This window comes from Rattus rattus, chromosome 6, assembly GCF_011064425.1.
Source record: "Rattus rattus isolate New Zealand chromosome 6, Rrattus_CSIRO_v1, whole genome shotgun sequence".
NCBI classification, from domain to species: domain Eukaryota; kingdom Metazoa; phylum Chordata; class Mammalia; order Rodentia; family Muridae; genus Rattus; species Rattus rattus.
In genome coordinates this window covers 24,176,756-24,196,549 of record NC_046159.1, presented here as the reverse complement: position 1 = coordinate 24,196,549, position 19,794 = coordinate 24,176,756, and the positions used below count along the sequence as shown (strand labels likewise).

Genomic DNA, 19,794 nt, shown 5'->3' with positions numbered 1-19,794 from the left:
ACTTGAGTATTACTTATTTACATTTCGAATGTTATTCCCTTTTCCAGTTTCCGGGCCAACATCCCCCTAATCCCTCCCCTTCCCCTTCGATGTGGGTGTTCCCCTCCCCATCCTCCCCCCATTACCACCCTCCCCCCAACAATCACGTTCACTGGGGGTCCCAGGGGGTTAGCAGGACCAAGGGCTTCCCCTTCCACTGGTGCTCTTACTAGGCTATTCATTGTTACCTATGAGGTTAGAGTCCAGGGTCAGTCCATGTATAGTCTATATACCATGGAATCTTAATGTCACCGGCCATATTGTCCTGCCACGGCTTCTCTCTCTCCCTCTCCTCTCCTCTTTTCCATTCCAGTCTTCTCCTCTTCCTTCAAACTTCTCTCCCACACATCCTTCCTTCTCCTCCAATGACAGGCTTCCTTCTATCCTGTACCTGCCCCTCACCTGTATTTTACCAATTCAATGGGGAGAAGTTTCTGGTGAAGTCACCTGATTCCTGAGTATGTGACTAGGCAGCTGTCTTTGGGGCAGTGGAATTAGCATCAAAATACAGATAACTCCAGGGCAAACCACAACATTTCCCCCTTTTTGTCCAGTTAAAAAGCCTTTTCAGTTATATATAAATTGAGTATAATTATTATTATTATTTTTTTTATTAACTTAAGTATTTCTTATATACATTTCGAGTGTTATTCCCTTTCCTGGTTTCCGGGCAAACATCCCTCCCCCCTCCCTTCCTTATGGGTGTTCCCCTCCCAACCCTCCCCATTGCAGCCCTCCCCCCACAGTTTAGTTCACTGGGGTTCAGTCTTAGCAGGACCCAGGGCTTCCCTTCCACTGGTGCTCTTACTAGGATATTCATTGCTACCTATGAGGTCAGAGTCCAGGGTCAGTCCATGTATAGTCTTTAGGTAGTGGCTTAGTCCCTGGAAGCTCTGGTTGCTTGGCATTGTTGTACATATGGGGTCTCAAGCCCTTCAAGCTCTTCCAGTTCTTTTCTCTGATTCCTTCAACGGTTTCAGTGGTTTGCTGCTGGCATTCGCCTCTGTATTTGCTGTATGCTGGCTGTGTCTCTCAGGATCGATCTACATCCGGCTCCTGTCGGTCTGCACTTCTTTGCTTCATCCATCTTGTCTAATTGGGTGGCTCTATATGTATGGGCCACATGTGGGCAGGCTCTGAATGGGTGTTCCTTCTGTGTCTGTTTTAATCTTTGCCTCTCTCTCCCCTGCCAAGGGTATTCTTTTTCCTCATTTAAAGAAGGAGTGAAGCATTCACATTTTGATCATCCGTCTTGAGTTTCGTTTGTTCTAGGGATCTACGGTAATTCAAGCATTTGGGCTAATAGCCACTTATCAATGAGTGCATACCATGTATGTCTTTCTGTGATTGGGTTAGCTCATTCAGGATGATATTTTCCAGTTCCAACCATTTGCCTACGAATTTCATAAAGTCGTTTTTGATAGCTGAGTAATATTCCATTGTGTAGATGTACCACATTTTCTGTATCCATTCCTCTGTTGAAGGGCATCTGGGTTCTTTCCAGCTTCTGGCTATTATAAATAAGGCTGCGATGAACATAGTGAAGCACGTGTCTTTTTTATATGTTGGGGCATCTCTTGGGTATATGCCCAAGAGAGGTATAGCTGGATCCTCAGGCAGTTCAATGTCCAATTTTCTGAGGAACCTCCAGACTGATTTCCAGAATGGTTGTACCAGTCTGCAATCCCACCAACAATGGAGGAGTGTTCCTCTTTCTCCACATCCTCGCCAGCATCTGCTGTCACCTGAGTTTTTGATCTTAGCCATTCTCACTGGTGTGAGGTGAAATCTCAGGGTTGTTTTGATTTGCATTTCCTTATGACTAAAGATGTTGAACATTTCTTTAGGTGTTTCTCAGCCATTCGGGCATTCCTCAGCTGTGAATTTTTGTTTAGCTCTGACCCCCATTTTTTAATAGGGTTATTTGTTTCCTTGCGGTCTAACTTTTTGAGTTCTTTGTATATTTTGGATATAAGGCCTCTATCTGTTGTAGGATTGGTAAAGATCTTTTCCCAATCTGTTGGTTGCCGTTTTGTCCTAACCACAGTGTCCTTTGCCTTACAGAAGCTTTGCAGTTTTATGAGATCCCATTTGTCGCTTCTTGATCTTAGAGCGTAAGCCATTGGTGTTTTGTTCAGGAAATTTTTTCCAGTGCCCATGTGTTCCAGATGCTTCCTAGTTTTTCTTCTATTAGTTTGAGGTGTCTGGTTTGATGTGGAGGTCCTTGATCCACTTGGACTTAAGCTTTGTGCAGGTGATAAGCATGGATCGATCTGCATTCTTCTACATGTTGACCTCCAGTTGAACCAGCACCATTTGCTGAAAATGTTATCTTTTTTCCATTGGATGGTTTTGGCTCCTTTGTCAAAAATCAAGTGCCCATAGGTGTATGGGTTCATTTCTGGATCTTCAATTCTATTCCATTGGTCTATCTGTCTGTCTCTGTACCAATACCATGCAGTTTTTATCACTATTGCTCTGTAATACTGCTTGAGTTCAGGGATAGTGATTCCCCCTCAAGTCCTTTTATTGTTGAGGATAGCTTTAGCTATCCTGGGTTTTTTGTTATTTCAGATGAATTTGCAAATTGTTCTGTCTAACTCTTTGAAGAATTGGATTGGTATTTTAATGGGGATTGCATTGAATCTGTAGATCGCTTTTGGTAGAATGGCCATTTTTACTATATTAATCCTGCCAATCTATGAGCAATGGAGATCTTTCCATCTTCTGAGGTCTTCTTCAATTTCTTTCTTCAGTGTCTTGAAGTTCTTATTGTACAGATCTTTTACTTGCTTGGTTAAAGTCACATCGAGGTACTTTATATTATTTGGGTCTATTATGAAGGGTGTCGTTTCCCTAATTTCTTTCTCGGCTTGTTTCTCTTTTGTATAGAGGAAGGCAACTGATTTATTTGAGTTAATTTTATACCCAGCCACTTTGCTGAAGTTGTTTATCAGCTTTAGTAGTTCTCTGGTAGAACTTTTGGGATCACTTAAATATACTATCATATCATCTGCAAATAGTGATATTTTGACTTCTTCTTTTTCCGATCTGTATCCCCTTGACCTCCTTTTGTTGTCTGATTGCTCTGGCTAGAACTTCAAGAACTATATTGAATAAGTAGGGAGAGAGGGCAGCCTTGTCTAGTCCCTGATTTTAGTGGGATTGCTTCAAGTTTCTCTCCATTTAGTTTAATGTTAGCAACTGGTTTGCTGTAAATGGCTTTTACTATGTTTAGGTATGGGCCTTGAATTCCTATTCTTTCCAGGACTTTTATCATGAAGGTGTGTTGAATTTTGTCAAATGCTTTCTCAGCATCTAATGAAATGATGATGTGGTTTTTTATCTTTCAGTTTGTTTATATAATGGATCACGTTGATGGTTTTCCGTATATTAAACCATCCCTGCATGCCTGGGATGAAGCCTACTTGATCATGGTGTATGATTGTTTTGATGTGCTCTTGGATTCGGTTTGCCAGAATTTTATTGAGTATTTTTGCGTCGATATTCATAAGGGAAATTGGTCTGAAGTTCTCTTTCTTTGTTGGGTCTTTGTGTGGTTTAGGTATAAGAGTAATTGTGGCTTCGTAGAAGGTATTCGGTAGTGGTCCATCTGTTTCAATTTTGTGGAATAGTTTGGATAATATTGGTATGAGGTCTTCTATGAAGGTTTGATAGAATTCTGCACTAAACCCGTCTGGACCTGGGCTCTTTTTGGTTGGGAGACCTTTAATGACTGCTTCTATTTCCTTAGGAGTTATGGAGTTGTTTAACTGGCTTATCTGTTCCTGATTTAACTTCGGTACCTGGTATCTGTCTAGGAAATTGTCCATTTCCTGCAGATTTTCAAGTTTTGTTGAATATAGGCTTTTATAGTAAGATCTGATGATTTTTTGAATTTCCTCTGAATCTGTAGTTATGTCTCCCTTTTCATTTCTGATTTTGTTAATTTGAACACACTCTCTGTGTCCTCTCGTTAGTCTGGCTAAGGGTTTATCTATCTTGTTGATTTTCTCAAAGAACCAACTTTTGGTTCTGTTGATTCTTTCTATGGTCCTTTTTGTTTCTACTTGGTTGATTTCAGCTCTGAGTTTGATTATTTCCTGCCTTCTACTCCTCCTGGGTGTATTTGCTTCTTTTTGTTCTAGAGCTTTTAGGTGTGCTGTCAAGCTGCTGATATATGCTCTTTCCTGTTTCTTTCTGCAGGCACTCAGCACTATGAGTTTTCCTCTTAGCACAGCTTTCATTGTGTCCCATAAGTTTGGGTATGTTGTACCTTCATTTTCATTAAATTCTAAAAAGTTTTTAATTTCTTTCTTTATTTCTTCCTTGACCAGGTTATCATTGAGTAGAGCATTGTTCAATTTCCAAGTATATGTGGGCATTCTTCCTTGATTGTTATTGAAGACCAGTTTTAGGCCGTGGTGGTCCGATAGCACGCATGGGATTATTTCTATCTTTCTGTACCTGTTGAGGCCCGTTTTTTCACCAATTATATGGTCAATTTTGGAGAAAGTACCATGAGGAGCTGAGAAGAAGGTATATCCTTTTGCTTTAGGATAGAATGTTCTATAAATATCCATTAAGTCCATTTGGCTCATGACTTCTCTTAGTCTGTCTACATCTCTGTTTAATTTCTGTTTCCATGATCTGTCCATTGATGAGAGTGGGGTGTTGAAATCTCCCACTATTATTGTGTGAGGTGCAATGTGTGTTTTGAGCTTTAGTAAGGTTTCTTTTATGTATGTAGGTGCCCTTGTATTTGGGGCATAGATATTTAGGATTGAGAGTTCATCTTGGTGGATTTATTTTTCCTTTGATGAATATGAAGTGTCCTTCCTTATCTTTTTTGATGACTTTTAGTTGAAAATTTATTTTATGTGATATTAGAATGGCTACTCCAGCTTGCTTCTTCTGACCATTTGCTTGGAAAGTTGTTTTCCAGCCTTTCACTCTGAGGTAGTGTTTGTCTTTGTCTCTGAGGTGTGTTTCCTGTAGGCAGCAGAATGCAGGGTCCTCGTTGCGCATCCAGTTTGTTTTTTTGTTTTTTTTTTTTTTGGTTCTTTTTTTTTTTTTTTTTTCCGCAGCTGGGGACCGAACCCAGGGCCTTGCGCTTCCTAGGTAAGCGCTCTACCGCTGAGCTAAATCCCCAGCCCGTGCATCCAGTTTGTTAATCTATGTCTTTTTATTGGGGAGTTGAGGCCATTGATGTTGAGAGATATTAAGGAATAGTGATTATTGCTTCCCGTTATATTCATATTTGGATGTGAGGTTATGTTTGTGTGCTTTCATTCTCTTTGTTTTGTTGCCAAGACGATTAGTTTCTTGCTTCTTCTAGTGTATAGCTTGCCTCCTTATGTTGGGCTTTTACCATTTATTATCCTTTGTAGTGCTGGATTTGTAGAAAGATATTGTGTAAATTTGGTTTTGTCATGAATATCTTGGTTTCCATCTATGTTAATTGAGAGTTTTGCAGGATACAGTAACCTGGGCTGGCATTTGTGTTCTCTTAGGGTCTGTATGACATCAGTCCAGGATCTTCTGGCCTTCATAGTTTCTGGCTAGAAGTCTGGTGATTCTGATAGGTCTGACTTTATATGTTACTTGACCTTTTTTTTTTTCTTACTGCTTTTAATATTCTTTTCTTTATTTTGTGCGTTTGGTGTTTTGACTATTATGTGACGGAGGAGTTTTTTTCTGGTCCAATCTATTTGGAGTTCTGTAGGCTTTTGTATGCCTATGGGTATCTCTTTTTTTTAGGTTAGGAAGTTTTCTTCTATGATTTTGTTGAAGATATTTACTGGTCCTTTGAGCTGGGAGTCTTCACTCTCTTCTATACCTATTATCCTTAGGTTTGATCTTCTCATTGAGTCCTGGATTTCCTGTATGTTTTGGACCAGTAGCTTTTTCCGCTTTACATTATCTTTGACAGTTGAGTCAATGATTTCTATGGAATCTTCTGCTCCTGAGATTCTCTCTTCCATCTCTTGTATTCTGTTGGTGAAGCTTGTATCTACAGCTCCTTGTCTCTTCTTTTGGTTTTCTATATCCAGGGTTATTTCCATGTGTTCTTTTCTTGATTGCTTCTATTTCCATTTTTAATTCCTTCAACTGTTTGATTGTGTTTTCCTGGAATTCTTTCAGGGATTTTTTATTCCTCTCTGTAGGCTTCTACTTGTTTATTAATGTTTTCCTGTGTTTCTAAGGGAGTTCTTCACATCTTTCTTGAAGTCCTCCAGCATCATGATCAAATATGATTTTGAAACTAGATCTTGCTTTTCTGGTGTGTTTGGATATTCCATGTTTGTTTTGGTGGGAGAATTGGGCTCTGATGATGCCATGTAGTCTTGGTTTCTGTTGCTTGGGTTCCTGGGCTTGCCTCTCGCTATCAGATTATCTCTAGTGTTACTTTGTTCTGCTATTTCTGACAGTGTCTAGACTGTCCTATAAGCCTGTGTGTCAGGAGTGCTGTAGACCTGTTTTATTGTTTTCTTTCAGCCAGTTATGGGGACAGAGTGTTCTGCTTTCCTGCGTGTAGTTTTTCCTCTCTACAGGTCTTCAGCTGTTCCTGTGGGCCTGTGTCTTGAGTTCACCAGGCAGGTCACTTGCAGCAGAAAAGTTGGTCTTACCTGTGGTCCTGAGGCTCAAGTTTGCTCATGGGCTGCTGCCCACGGGTTCTCTGCGGCGGCAGCGACCAGGAAGATCTGCGCCGCCCCTTCTGGGAGCTTCAGTGCACCAGGGTTCCAGATGGCCTCCGGTGTTCTCCTCTGGAATCAGCAATGTGTGTAGAGAGCAGTCTCTTCTGGTTTCGAAGGCGTGTCTGCCTCTCTGAAGGTTTAGCTCTCCCTCCCACGGGATTTGGGTGCAGAGAACTGTTTATCCGGTCTGTTTCCTTCAGGTTCCGGAGGTGTCTCAGGCAGGGGTCCTGCCGCTCCTGGGCCCTCCCCCATGGGAGCCCAGAGGCCGTATACAGTTTCCTCTTGGGCCAGGGATGTGGGCAGTGGTGGGCAGTGTTGGTGGTCTCTTCCGCTCTGCAGCCTCAGGAGTGCCCACCTGACCAGGCGGTGAGGTCTCTCTCCCACGGGGTCTGGGAGCAGAGAGCTGCTGCAGGCCGGGATCCGCGGGTGTGGGACTCCCCGAGTATAATTATTAGCATACGTTATACTTAACACACAGTCCATCACTATATCAGTTAAAGAGAAGATTTAGCTATCCATTCCAGCTTAAGAAAGGTTTAAAAATCTATATTATATCTTGGCCAGCTTGTATAGTATCTGATAACTATCCAATAAAATATGTATATTCAGAGTTAAACAGCTTGATATGAGACTATAATCAGTCTTCAACCCTGTCAGAAATCTGAGAATGACCAAATATCTATACACATAGGAAGCCAAACACGGCTTCTAGAATTGAGAGGTTGTAGAGACAAACCTCCACTAGCACAGCCCCCTGATAGCAACATGGGAGCCCAAGTCTTCAGCCTTCTCACCCAAAATCAACTGACAAACTCTTGAAATGCAGATTTTGAAGGGCTGATCACTCTTTCTTGGCATAGTTTATAGTCAACTATTCTGCATAATTTGTCCTTTTCTGGACAGTATTAGTCTGCAGATGAAACAGGCAGTTTTGTCTAGTGGCTGCCTAGCCACAAAGTATTGCCTCACCTGGAGGTAGAGATGTTCAAATTCTTCATTAAATCTGCCAAAGGGGGACTGTTAGGAGCAGATATGTCTCAACAAAAGATAAATAACTTTAAATCTCAAATTTTGTGGATTTCTGACGTTTTTGAAAACCATCTACCTATAATATAAGAAATCTGTACTGTTGTCTTTATATCTTAATAATATCTTGAAAGTACTCTCACAAAGTCAGCAATATGTTTGCTATTTGGCCCTTAACTCACTTGTGTAATCAACTCAGAAGTTTGTAATGGCATCAAGAGAAGGACTGGCTCTAAACCTTGTACTTTTAAACTCTTTTAACAAATAAATTCTATATCAAAGCAAAGATATGTTTTTCTCTTAGTTACCAAATGAGATTATGACTATATAACTCAATCTAGCTAATTCCTTCCTGTTAAATTAACATTTCTAAATTCCTCATAAAAACAACTTTAGAATAACCACTTTCAGCCCCCCAAAGTCCAGGGAATTGGGGCGACGACTCCTCCATAACTTCTTCAAGTTGTATATGGGCATTGAGATATCCTTGTGGGTAGGGGGTAGGTAGAATGAGGCAAATGCTGTAGCCGATGGGTCCTGACTAGACCCAGGTGAAAGTCCTTGAGACCAGGAATCCAAGTAGGCACATTCTTGTAAAATACAACTCTCAAGACAAAAGTTTAGAATCGGGATATCTTTTTGTTTGATTCTCCTGAAAAAAATTTTCAGGCAGTCTATCTCTATGAAGTCTGATCAGTATGACTCTGTGAAGGTTTCCAGAGTCTAATCACACTTTTTAAAAATACAAAGACAAAATCTTTCTCCCAAAATACTGTGTTCCTTAGTCTGTAACCAGAAAAGCTTGTATCTTGCACTCTCTCCTAGAGTAATAATATAACCATAAAACTCAAAGTCACACCCATTATGAATATTAAACAATTTTTTAAATAAGCTAAACAATGAACCTGATAGGCTTTTGTACTCTGTGATATCAGGAAATTAACCCAAAATTCTGTGGAGCCCATGTTAAGAGAATCTGAGCTTCCTGTTGTGGTAGATATAAAAAATAACCACAAACCCTCACTAGCCGGCATCAACGAGCCATATGGCCTTTAGCGGGGTAATTCATAAAGCAAACCAAATACCTTCTATCAATTCTAATATCAATAAAGAACATATCAAACCAGGACTTTAGTCCAAAATATATCCATCTGTTAAGCTCTCTACCCGGAGCCACAGATTTTTCTTTAACCTTAGTAACTTCTATAATATATGTCTGCATTCACTCTCCCTGGTGTTACAGACATTCATCACAACTCTCTACTTGGAGTTTGTGACCAATTTTTCCCTATCTAAGTTCTGAACCATAGATGAAAATCCCCACATGATTCGGATAATCTCTTTACTCTCTTCTTTCTAAAAACAAACTTAATCACCTTTTAATAAAGCTGTAATTAAGAAGTAGCTTGTCTAACTAGGATTTCAACCCAAAATTCCTGTGTAGCCCATGTTAAAAAGAATATGAGTATCCGGAAAGACTTTCTAAACAACTTTCTTTAAAAAGTAGCTTTTAATCTCTAACAGTCTGAGCTTCCATTATTTATCACACAGCCTGGGACCTACAGCCTGCCAGCCCAGGCTACTTCCCTGTTTCTTTGCTAAATTCCCGCACTTGAGATATCACATGACTTAACATGGTGCTGGCCTCCTCTTAACTTAGAAAATAAAAACTTTCTCTCAATTCTTAGGATTACTAGTGGATTCTTGTCTATCACATTAGTTCGCCATCTGTTGTTGTAAAAAAAAAGTATTGTTGTCTTTTACCTCACTAGGTCCAGCACCGCAGTACCCCAAGATATCTGCTAGATATCTTGGCGGAAACACATCCCAACTCCTTGGTGGCCCAGTGTCTCCTGCCACCACACACTTTGCTACACTCAAATCGTCACATAAAAGAACACACAACACAATAATCTTTGACCCAATTGGCAAGATATAATTGTCCACCTAAACATACAAAGCCCAGTATCATCCATCCCTTAAGAACATTTGTAACAACCTGTAAAGGTACAGCATGGAATCTTAACATCACCCGCCATATTGTCCTGCCATGGCTTCTCTCTCTCCGTCTCCTCTCCCTCTCTCCTGTTTCTTTTTGGAGGCATTCAGAGATATGAGTTTCCCCCTTAGCCCTGCTTTTGTTGTGTCCCATAAATTAGGGTATGTTGTGCCTTCATTTTCATTAAATTCTAAGAAGTCTTTAATTTCTTTCTTTATTTTTTCCTTTTCCAAGTTGTCATTGAGTAGAACATTGTTCAACTTCCATGTATATGTGGGGTTTCTATTGCTATTGTTGTTATTGAAGACCAGCCTTTGTCTATGTGATCTGATAGGATACATGGGATTATTTCAGTCTTCTTGTATCTGTGAGGCCTGTTCTGTGACCAATTATAGGCCCAATTCTGAAGAAGGTACCACCAGGTGCTAAGAAGAATGTATATTCTTTTGTTTTAGGATGAAATGTTCTATAAATATCTGTTAAATCCATTTGGTTCATGACTTCTCTTAGTTTCTCTATGTCTCTGTTCAGTTTCTGTTTCCATGATCTGTCCATTGGTGAGAGTGGGGTGTTGAAATCTCCTACTATTATTGTGTGAGGTGCAATGTGTGCTTTGAGCTTTAGTAAGGTTTCTTTTATGAATGTAGGTGCTCTTGCATTTGGAGCATAGATATTCAGGATTGAGAGTTCATCTTGGTGGATTTTTTCCTTTGATGAATATGAAATGTCCTACCTTATCTTTTTTGATAACTTTTGGGTGAATGTCAATTTTATTTGACAGTAGAATGACTACCCCAGTTTGTTTCTTGTGACCATTTGCTTGGAAAATTGTTTTCTAGCCTTTTACTCTGAGGTAGTGTCTGTCTTTGTCATGGAGGTATGTTTCTTGTATGCAGCAAAATGCTGGGTCTTCTTTATGTGTCCAATCTCTGTCTTTTTATTGGGGAATTGAGTCCATTAATGTTAAGAGATATTGGGGCTGGGGATTTAGGTCGGTGGTAGAGGGCTTGCCTAGGAAGCGCAAGGCCCTGGGTTCGGTCCCCAGTTCCGAAAAAAAGAACCAAAAAAAAAAAAAAAAAGAGAGATATTAAGGAATAGTGATTGTTGTTTCTTGTTATTTTTGTTGTTAGGAGTAGAATTATGTTTGTGTGTCTTTCTTCTTTTGGTTTCCTTGCAAGATTACTTTCTTGCTTTTTCTAGGCTGTAGTTTCCCTCCTTGTGTTGGGGTTTCCATTTACTATTCTTTGTAGGGCTGGATTTGTTTCTACTGGATATTATGTAAATTTGGTTTTGTCGTAGAATAACTTGGTTTTTCCATCTATGTTAATTGAGAGTTTTGCTGGTTATAGTAGCCTTGGCTGGCATTTGTGTTCTCTTAGGGTCTGTATGGCATCTGCCCGGGATCTTCTGGCTTTCATAGTCTCTGGTGAGAAGTCTGGTGTAATTCTTATAGGTCTGCCTTTATATGTCACTTGACCTTTCCCCCTTACTCCTTTTAATATTCTTTCTTCGTTTTCTGTATTTGGTGTTTTGAGTATCATGTGATAGGAGGAATTTCTTTTCTGGGCCAGTGTATTTGGTGTTCTGTAGGTTCTTGTATGTTTATGGGCATCTCTTTCTTTAGGCTAGGGAAGTTTTCTTGTATAATTTTGTTGAAGATATTTACTGGATCTTTAAGTCGAGAATCATCATTCTCTTCTATACCTATTATCCTTAGGTTTGATCTCCTCATTGTGTCCTGGATTTCTTGAATGTTTTGGGCTAGGGTTTTTTTCATTTTCCATTATCTTTGATGGTTTTGTCAATGTTTTCTATGGTATCTTCTGCCCCCGAGGTTCTCTCTTCCATCTCTTGTATTCTGTTGGCAATGCTTGTATCTATGACTCCTGGCCTCTTTTTTAGGGTTTCTATCTCTAGAGTTGTCTCCCTTTGTGATTTCTTTTCTTTTCTTTTTTTTTTTTTTTCTTTTTTTCGGAGCTGGGGACCGAACCCAGGGCCTTGCGCTTGCTAGGCAAGCGTTCTACCACTGAGCTAAATCCCCAAACCCCCACTGAGCTAAATCCCCAACCCCTTGTGATTTCTTTATTGTTTCTAGTTCCATTCTTAAATCCTGGATGGTTTTGTTCAAGTCCTTCATCTGTTTGGTTGTCTTTTCCTGTAATACTTTAAGGGATTTTTGTGTTTCCTCTTTAAGGGCTTCTACTTGTTTACCTGTGTTCTCCTATATTTGTTTAAGGGAATTTTTTAATGTCTTTTTTAATTTCCTCTATCATCATCATGAGATGTGATTTTTTAAATCCAAATCTTGCTTTTCTGGTGTGTTTGGATATCCAGTATTTGATTTGGTGGGAGAACTGTGCTCTGATGATATCAAGTAGTCTTGGTTTCTGTTGCTTAGGTTCCTGCACTTGCCTCTTGCCATCAGGTTGTCTCTGGTGGTAGCTTGTTTTGCTGTCTGTGACAGTGGCTTCACTCTCCTGTAAGCCTGTGTGTCAGCATTCTTGTAGAACTGTTTTTTTTTCCCCAGCTAGATCTGGGAACAGAGAACTGCTCCTGGTTTGTGTGTCCTAAAGCCTCCAGGTGGGTCGCTTGGAGCAGAAGAGTTGGTCTAACCTCTGCTCTCAGTGTGTCAGCACTCCAGGTGAATAGCTTTTAAGCTCTGGGCTCAAGCAGAAACCAGAAAGTTCCTGCCACTGACTGCTCCTGTTTCTGTATCCAGAGGGCACAAGGCAGTTCCTCTTGGGCCAGGAATGTGAGCAGAAATGACGGTCTCCCCTTATATCTTAGATTGTCCCCACTTCTGAGAGTCCAGCTCTCTCCCCCATGGGGATTTGGGTACAGAGGGCTGTGGGAGCAGTTCAATTCTGGGTGCAGCCAGAAACCCGAAGTGTACTGTCCCAGAGGACTTCTGCCTTTGTGTGTCCTGAGGCTATCAGACTGGTAGCTTGGAGCAGAAGAGGTGGTCTTACCTCTGCTCTCAGGTGTGTCTATGCTCCTGGTGACTGGCTTTTGGCTCCTTGGCATAGGCAGAAACTGGAGTGTCCTGCTTTTGACTGCTCCTAGTTTCCTTTGCCCAGAAGACATAGAGGGCACTAGGCCAGGATGTTCCTCTCTGACCAGGAATGTGGGCAGAATGGATGGTCTTCCCTGAGCTCTCAGTATTGTCTGCACTTCTGAGAGTCCAGCTCTCTCCTCCATGGGATTTGGTACAGAGGGCTGTGGGAACTGTTCAGCTCCAGGTGACTCTGTGATCTTTTAGAGTCTGCAGAGCATTTGTTCAGGCCCCTCTGGGTTTTAGAACTTCATCAAGAAGTCATGTGTAATTCTAATAATTCTGCCTTTATATGTTTCTTGACCTTTTTCTCCTGTAGCTTTAAATATTCTCTTTTCCCTTCCTGTATGTATGCTAAATGTTTTGTGTTCTAGTTTGTGTTCTTTATTCATTCTTGTACCTTTATAGACGTGTTCTTCTTTAGATTAGGAATTTTTTGATAACATGATATTTTTATTGAATATTTGGGAATTTTACCAATCATCTTTACTCCCAGTCTTCCCATGTCTGTGCTCCCTCGGAATTTTTGGGGTATGATTTTGTTGACCCTTCTCCTTGCTCTGTTTCTATAATTTTTAGGTTTGGTCTTTTCATACTTTCCCAGATTTGCTGGATGTTTTGTATCAGAAAAAAATTTCAGATTTAACATTTTAACCAATGTATCCATTTCTTTTGTTATCTTCAACTCCTGTGATTCTTTCTTCAATCCTTGTATTCTGTTGGTGATGTGTCTGTTTTCCTGTATGTTTGCCTTGATTTCTCATTTCCAAAATTTCATCATTTTGTGTTTTCTTTTATTGTTTCTTTTTTTTTTTTGTAAGCATTCATCTTCATCTTCTTCTTTTTTTTTTTTTTTATTAACTTGAGTATTTATTTACATTTCGAAAAGTTATTCCCTTTCCCGGTTTTAGGCCAACATCCCCTAATCCTCCCCTCCCCTTCTTTATGGGTGTTCCTCTCCCCATCCTCCCCCCATTGCCGCCCTCCTCCCAACAATCACGTTCACTGGGGGTTCAGTCTTAGCAGGACCAAGGGCTTCCCCTTCCACTGGTGATCTTACTAGAATATTCATTGCTACCTATAAGGTCAGAGTCCAGGGTCAGTCCATGTATAGTCTTTAGGTAGTGGCTTAGTCCCTGGAAGCTCTGGTTCTTGGCATTGTTGTTCATAAGGGGTCTCGAGCTCCTTCAAGCTCTTCCAGTTCTTTCTCTGATTCCTTCAATGGGGGTCCCGTTCTCAGTTCAGTGGTTTGCTGCTGGCATTCGCCTCTGTGTTTGCTGTATTCTGGCTGTGTCTCTCAGGAGCAATCTACATCCGGCTCCTGTTGGCCTGCACTTCTTTGCTTCATCCATCTTGTCTAATTGGATGGCTGTATATGTATGGGCCACCTGTGGGGCAGGCTCTGAATGGGTGTTCCTTCTGTGTCTGTTTTAATATTTGCCTCTCTCTCCCTGCCAAGGGTATTCTTGTTCCCTTTAAAGAAGGAGTGAAGCATTCACATTTTGATCATCCGTCTTGAGTTTCATTTGTTCTAGGCATCTAGGGGTAATTCAAGCATTTGGGCTAATAGCCACTTATCAATGAGTGCATACCATGTATGTCTTTCTGTGATTGGGTTAGCTCACCAGGATGATATTTTCCAGTTCCAACCATTTGCCTATTTAATTTCATAAAGTCATTGTTTTTGATAGCTGAGTAATCCATTGTGTAGATGTACCACATTTTCTGTATCCATTCCTCTGTTGAAGGGCATCTGGGTTCTTTCCAGTTTCTGGCTATTATAAATAAGGCTGCTATGAACATAGTGGAGCATGTGTCTTTGTTATATGTTGGGGCATCTCTTGGGTATATGCTCAAGAGAGGTATAGCTGGGTCCTCAGGTAGTTCAATGTCCAATTTTCTGAGGAACCTCCAGACTGATTTACAGAATGGTTGTACCAGTCTGCACTCTCACCAACAATGGAGGAGTGTTCCTCTTTCTCCGCATCCTCGACAGCATCTGCTGTCACCAGAGTTTTTGATCTAGCCATTCTCACTGGTGTGAGGTGAAATCTCAGGGTTGTTTTGATTTGCATTTCCCTTATGACTAACGATGTTGAACATTTCTTTAGGTGTCTCTCAGCCATTCGGCATTCCTCAGCTGTGTATTCTCTGTTTAGCTCTGAACCCCATTTTTTAATAGGGTTATTTGTCTCCTTGCGGTCTAACTTCTTGAGTTCTTTGTATATTTTGGATATAAGGCCTCTATCTGTTGTAGGATTGGTAAAGATCTTTTCCCAATCTGTTGTTTGCCATTTTGTCCTAACCACAGTGTCCTTTGCCTTACAGAAGCTTTGTAGTTTTATGAGATCCCATTTGTCGATTCTTGATCTTAGAGCATAAGCCATTGGTGTTTTGTTCAGGAAATTTTTTCCAGTGCCCATGTGTTCCAGATGCTTCCTAGCTTTTCTTCTATTAGTTTGAGTGTATCTGGTTTGATGTGGAGGTCCTTTATCTACTTGGATTAAGCTTTGAACAGGGTGATAAGCATGGATCGATCTGCATTCTTCTACATGTTGACCTCCAGTTGAACCAGCACCATTTGCTGAAAATGCTATCTTTTTTCCATTGGATGGTTTTGGCTCCTTTGTCAAAAATCAAGTGGCCATAGGTGTGTGGGTTCATTTCTGGGTCTTCAATTCTATTCCATTGGTCTATCTGTCTGTCTCTGTACCAATACCATGCAGTTTTTTTTTTATCACTATTGCTCTGTAATACTGCTTGAGTTCAGGGATAGTGATTCCCCCTGAAGTCCTTTTATTGTTGAGGATAGCTTTAGCTATCCTGGGTTTTTTGTTATTCCAGATGAATTTGCAAATTGTTCTGTCTAACTCTTTGAAGAATTGGATTGGTATTTTGATGGGGATTGCATTGAATCTGTAGATCGCTTTTGGTAAAATGGCCATTTTTACTATATTAATCCTGCCAATCCATGAGCATGGGAGATCTTTCCATCTTCTGAGGTCTTCTTCAATTTCTTTCTTCAGAGTCTTGAAGTTCTTATTGTACAGATCTTTTACTTGCTTGGTTAAAGTCACATCGAGGTACTTTATATTATTTGGGTCTATTATGAAGGGTGTCGTTTCCCTAATTTCTTTCTCGGCTTGTTTCTCTTTTGTGTAGAGGAAGGCTACTGATTTATTTGAGTTAATTTTATTCCCAGCCACTTTGCTGAAGGTGTTTATCAGCTTTAGTAGTTCTCTGGTGGAACTTTTGGGATCACTTAAACATACTATCCTATCATCTGCAAATAGTGATATTTTGACTTCTTCTTTTTCTGATCTGTATCCCTTGACCTCCTTTTGTTGTCTGATTGCTCTGGCTAGAACTTCAAGAACTATATTGAATAAGTAGGGAGAGAGTGGGCAGCCTTGTCTAGTCCCTGATTTTAGTGGGATTGCTTCAAGTTTCTCTCCATTTAGTTTAATGTTAGCAACTGGTTTGCTGTAAATGGCTTTTACTATGTTTAGGTTGGGCCTTGAATTCCTATTCTTTCCAGGACTTTTATCGTGACGGGGTGTTGAATTTTGTCAAATGTTTTCTCAGCATCTAATGAAATGATCATGTGGTTTTTATCTTTCAGTTTGTTTATATAATGGATCATGTTGATGGTTTTCCATATATTAAACCATCCCTGCATGCCTGGGATGAAGCCTACTTGATCATGGTGCTACCTGACTTTTAAGCATGATTTAATATGAGCACTTCCCAAAGTGTCCCATAAATATGCAGGAACATTACTGAACTTTTATATTTTTGGCTGCGAGCCTAGCCTTTAATGGTTGAGCCATCTCTCCAGCCCTACTGAACTCATTCTACAAAGCCAGCATTGCCCTGTGTATATTAGTGACTTTTCTATTGCTGTGGTAAAACACCATAACCAAAGAAACGTATAAAAGAAAGCATTAATTGGATTTATAGTTCCGGAGTGTTAGAGTCCACTGAGTCAAGTAAAGGCATGGCAGTAGGAACAGCTGAAATCTCACCTCTGAAACAGAAAGCAGGAGGCAGAGGGCCACGGAATGGAATGTGCCTCCCAATAGTAGCCTTCCTTTATACAAGTGATAAATGGGCTGAGAAAGAAACTAGGGAAACAACATCCTTCACAAGTGATATAAGATATCTGGGTGTAATTGACCAAACACATCAAAAATATGTATGACAAGACCGTCATGTTTCTGAAGAAAAGGGAATTGAAGGAAATAACAGAAGATGGATCTCCCATGTTCATGGATTTGTAGAATTAACATAGCAAAAATAGACATTTTACCAAAATCAATCACTAGATTCAACACAATCCCCATCAAAATTCCCACACAATTCTTTATAGACCTTGAAAGAGCAATTCTCAACTTCATATGGGAAACAAACAAGCAAACCAACCAACCAACCAACCAACCAACCAACCCAGGATAGCTAAAAAATCTTGTACAATAAAAGAACTTTTGGAGGTATTACCATTTCTTATTTCAGGCAGTGCCATAGAGCAAAATTAAAAATAGCATTGTATTGACATAAATACAGGTTGGTCAATGGAATTGAATCTAGGACCCAGAAATAAATCCACACATGTACAGACTTGATTTTTGACAATGAAGTCAAAATCATACAACGGAAGAAAGAAAGCATCTTCAAAAAAAAAAATGGTGCAAGTCTAACCTGATGTCTGCATGTAGAATAAGGCAAATAGATCCATGTCTATTGCCCTGCACAAAACGCAATTCCAATGTGGATCAAAGACCTCAACATAAAACTAGACACACTATATCTGATAAAAGATAAAGTGGGGAATAGTTTTGAATGCATTGATACAAGAGACAATATCCTAAACAGGATACCAACAGCTCAGGCACTAAGATCAACAATTAATAAATGGGACCTCATGAAATTGAAAAGCCTCTGTAAGGGAAAAGACACCATCAATAGGGCAAAATGGCAGCCTATGGATTGGGAAAAAACCCTCAACTCTACATCAAACAGGATTAATATCCAAAATTAATTAAAAAACTCAAGAAATTAAACACCAACAACCCAAATAACCCAATTTAAAAATGTAGTACAGAGCAAAATAGAGAACTCTCGATAGGAATCTCTAATGGCCAAGAAGCACTTAAAGAAATGTTCAAGTCTTTTTTAAAAAAGATTTATTTATGTATGTGAGTAGACTGTAGCTGTCTTCAGACACACCCAAAGAGGGCATCAGATCCCATTATAGATGGTTGTGAGCCACCATGTGGTTGCTGGGAATTGAACTCAGGACCTCTGGGAGAGCAGTCGGTGCTCCTAACCACTGAGCCATCTCTCCAGCCAATGTTCAAGTCTTCAGTCTTTAGTATGACTCTGAGATCCCATCTTATACCCCTCAGGATGGCTAATATCAAGAAATCAAGTGATAGCACATGCTGGCAAGGATATGGGCAAGGGTTTCACTTCTCCATTGTTTGTGGGAATGCAAACTTGTATAACCACTTTGGAAATCAACCTGGAGATTTCTCAGAAAATTGGCAATAGTTCTACCTCAAGATCCTGCTATACCAAGACCGTGGGCATATACCAAGAAGCTGCTTCATCATACCACAAGGACATTTGCACAACTTTGTTTGTAGCCTCTTTTCTTTTCCCTTTCCTTTCCTTTCCTTTCCTTTCCTTTCCTTTCCTTTCCTTTTCTTTTCTTTCCCTTTCTTTCTTTCTTTCTTTCTTTCTTTCTTTCTTTCTTTCTTTCTTTCTTTCTTTCTTTCTTCCTTTCTCTCTCTCTCTCTCTTTCTTTCTTTCTTGGCTATTTTATGTATTTATATTTCAAATGTTATCCACTTTTCTGGTTTCCCTTCCCGAATCCCTCTCTCCCCATCTCCTCTCCCCCTGCTTCTATGAGGGTGCTCCCCCTTCCACCCACCCACTCCCATTTTACTACCCTGGCATTCCCCTACTGGGAAAATTGAGCCTTCACAGGACCAAGGGCTTCTCCTCTTATTGATGTCAGATAAGGCTATCCTCTGCTACATATGCTCCTAGAGCCATGGAGCCCTCCATGTATACTCCCTGGTTGGCGGCTTAGTCCCTGGGAGCTCTGGGGGAGGGGTCTGGTTGGTTGGTATTGTTCTTCTTTTGGTGTTTCAAACCCCTTCAGCTCCTTCAGTCCTTTCTCTAACTCCTCCAATGAGGACCCCTTTCTCAGTCTAATGGTTGACTGTGAGCAATTGAATCTGTATTTGTCAGGCTCTGGCAGAGCCTTTTACCTCTTTATTCACAATAGCCAGAAACTGGAGACAACGTAGATGTCCCTTACCTCAAGAATGGATAAAGAAAATGTACATTTACACAATGAAATGTTACTTAGCTATTAAAAACAAGGACATCGCTCTCTTTTTCCGGCTGGAACCATGGAGGCTGTACTAGAGAAGAAAAAGAAGGTTGCCGCTGCGCCAGGAACTAAGAAGGAAAAGGTTCCCATGGAGCCAGAAACCCTTAAGAAAAAGCGAAGGAATTCCGCAGAGTTGAAGGTGAAGCGCCTGAGGAAGAAGTGTGCCCTGAAGACTCCTGCGAAAGGCAAGGAGGAAGCTCATCTGCGAGAAGGCAAAGCACTATCACAAGGAGTGCAGATAGGTGTACCGGATTGAGATTCGCATGGCTAGGAAGGCAAGGAAAGCTGGCAACTTCTATGTGCCCGTAGAACCAAAATTGGGCATCAGAAATTTGTCATCAGAATCCGAGGTATCAATGGAGTAAGCCCAAAGGCGCGCAAGGTGTTGCAGCTGCTTCGTCTCTGGCAGATCCTCCATGGCTCCTTTGTGAAGCTCCACAAGGCTTCAGTGAACATGCTGAGGACTGTGGAACCGTACATTGCATGGGGCACCCCAGCCTGAAGTCAGTAATGAGCTCATCTACAAGCGAGGCTATGGCAAAATCAATAAAAAGCGCGTTGCCTTGACAGATAATTCCTT

At 40.6% G+C, this 19,794-nt stretch overlaps 1 pseudogene; it reads left to right on the top strand.

Annotated features, from left to right (window-relative positions):
* The first annotated feature begins 19,233 nt into the window (after positions 1–19,233).
* Positions 19,234–19,781, top strand: LOC116903880 (annotated as a pseudogene).
* The last annotated feature ends 13 nt before the right edge of the window (positions 19,782–19,794 follow it).